We start from the raw sequence: 3050 nt of genomic DNA, 5'->3' as shown, positions 1-3050 counted from the left end.
AGTAGACCAAAGACCTCAAATCCCCTCAATGTGGGAAAACTTAACACCCCCCTCACGCCCAGTACTGCAAACTAGAGTGTGGACAACATAAATGGGGACACAACATTGGCAACAATATATATGATGGGTCTGGTTCTCAGGGGCGAATTTACATGGACCCAAGCGGTGTCACGGGACACCGCTTTGTTGAAATTTTTTACTATAAGTAAAATAGAAATACAAGATAAAAGCATTAAAAGTGACACCATTTGCAACAAAACAACCCAGTAGTCTAGCGGTTGATTGCTTCAAGTTTGTTGTGAGAGGTCTTGGGTTCGAACTCCCTTGGCTCCACAAATTATTTTTTGACTGTTGCGGGCCTCTTATTAGAAATAGTGACACCGCTTATGAAAAATCTTCTGCTGGTTCTGATACCATGATAAATTGACCTTGGACCTAACTCAACCCCAAAAGCTAGCTTATGAGGTGAGAATTTCTCAAGACCATATTAGAAGACCAAGGACCTCAAATCCATCCAACGTGGGACAACAGAACAAATGTATTGTTACTTTGGCAGCAAACAAGCAGAGTCTAATGTGCGTACAAAATTATAGTATGTTATCAAGAGGGATCATTACACAAATAGCCAGACGATTTAACTATGGACGGTCATTTTTAGTTAAGTCGGTTGAATAAAGAACTATTTAGATTAATTCTTTTTATCTATACGTGACTAGACTCGCTCAGTAGTATCGTAGTGAACCTGTATTGGGAAAAATTAAGTTAACATATTGAATTAATTATGTGAATATATATCATGACACGTGGATCAATAAAAGAGTGACATCTGGCAAAGGAGAGCTAAAGAGGCACGAGCTTTAACAGGCACGGGCAGAGACTTCAAGAAAATAGGGAGGAACGGTTATTCAGATCTAACATTTGTAAGGACACACAATATTATTGGAATACACTGATTTACTTAGCTTTCTTTTACTCAGCTATCATTTATTTCAATTCTTCTTATTTGTTCCAAATTTGATTATCAGTAACCCGAGTTCTTCTTAAAATTAAGCTTTGACCCGAATTTCCTATTTTCTGGTTAAACAAATTGGTTCCGTTACCGGAAATCTGATAATCTATTACTTTCTAAATCGACTTTTTCGTCAAATCAATCATGTCGAATGTCAATGACAACAATCAAGGAGACCATCAACACCAGGAAAATCTGCAAGGCGATAGAATTCCGGTCCCTTCCCCACAAAATTCTCCTCGACAATCTCGACAAGGAATTCCTGATGGATCTCGGTCAAATGTGAATGATCAGTTTGAAAATGATGAGGATATTAATGAAGCTTTGAAAAAGTTAATCGCTCAACATGTCAGCAATGCTCTTGAGGCCTTCGCTAACCAGCTGCCAGTTGTGCCTCCAACATCAACTTTAAACAACAACACCTTAGAAAATCCTAGCTCAGGACTCGTTAACTCGGGCAGTGGAGGAACTCCTAGCGAATCCCGTGATGGAGGGTCAGGTAATCCAGTTAATTCTGATTTACAAAATTTAGTACTAACTTTGCAGAAATAGCTCAAGGAGCAGGGCGACCGCATAGAGCAAATACCTGGAGTGCAGCCTGTAATCAAGGGGATAGATATGGACAAATACTCACAACAACCTTGGAAGCCAAGTGCTGCTCCTCTACAAATTTCGAAGAAATTCAAGATGCCCGATATTTTGAAATATGATGGAACAACTGATCCAAGGGATCACGTAACTGCATTCACAACTGGTTTAAAAGGAAACGACTTGACCAAGCAATAAATTGAATCAGTACTGGTCAAAAAATTCGGAAAAACACTCACTAAGGGAGCATTAACATGGTATTCTCTTTTACCCGAAAATTCTATAGATTCTTTTGCTGAACTTGCAGATTCATTCATCAAAGCACACTCGGGAGCTCAAAAGTTGAGAAAAGAATGGAGGATATTTTCAAAATAAAGCAATGAGATACAGAGTTGCTCAGGTAATTCGTAGACAGATTCCAGCGTGAGAGGATAATGTTGCCACGTGTACAAGATAACTGGGCAGCTATGGCATTTGCCAGTAATCTAAATGAAAAAAGTTCAGAAGCCACGAGGAGACTCAAGGAAAGTTTACGAGAATTTCCAGCAACAACTTGAAATGATATTTATAACAGATACAGCACGAAGCTGCGGATAGAAAAAGATACCATCATTCAGTCTTGAAGGGATGAAAGTGTAAGTTCAAGGCGAGCTGGAACTGAAAAAAGGTCCGAAAAAAACAGGTACGAGCCATACATGGGATCAGCAGGAAGAGACTCATGTTCAAAACAAGAAAACCCAAGGTACGATCATAGATCAAGAGATAGAGAGTCAGGTTCATCATCTATGTTCGGAAAAGAACGAAACACGCGAGAGACGCGAGATGATGACAAAAGCTCGAAGGCAAAGATCAGCGGTTACAATTTTAATGTTAGCACATCCGAGTTGGTGGTTGTTTTAAGGAGCATGGGAGACAAGGTACGCTGGCCAAAAGAAATGAGATCAAACCTGAACAGGCGAAACCCTAATTTTTGGTGCAAATTTCACGACGATCACGGTCACAAAACGGCGGATTGTAGACTGCTGCAAGGTGAAGTAAAATATTTATTAAAACAAGGATATTTAACTGAATTATTTAGCGAAAAGGGAAAGCGGGCATATATGAAAAATAGGCAGGAGCCCCCAAAACCCCCTTCACCAAAAAGGAAGGTTAATATCATAAGTGGAGGAGAAGAAATCAATGGCGTAACATATACGGCAGCGAGGAAGGTATCAAAAATAACAGTTGCACACGGGAAGCGAGTTCGACAGGTTTTGGAAGAAGATAGTATTACATTTGATGATGCAGATGCAGACGGCGTGCTAACCCCACATAATGATGCACTGGTAATATCTTTACTTGTACATGACACTAATGTGAAACGAGTTTTGATTGATCCAAGTAGTTCCGTGAATATCATTCTGTTAAGAGTGGTAAATGAGATGCAAGCTGATGATAAGCTGATCCCAAGGCT

Source organism: Nicotiana attenuata, unplaced genomic scaffold (assembly GCF_001879085.1).
Source record: "Nicotiana attenuata strain UT unplaced genomic scaffold, NIATTr2, whole genome shotgun sequence".
In the NCBI taxonomy this organism is placed as follows: domain Eukaryota; kingdom Viridiplantae; phylum Streptophyta; class Magnoliopsida; order Solanales; family Solanaceae; genus Nicotiana; species Nicotiana attenuata.
This window is presented reverse-complemented; position numbering follows the sequence as displayed.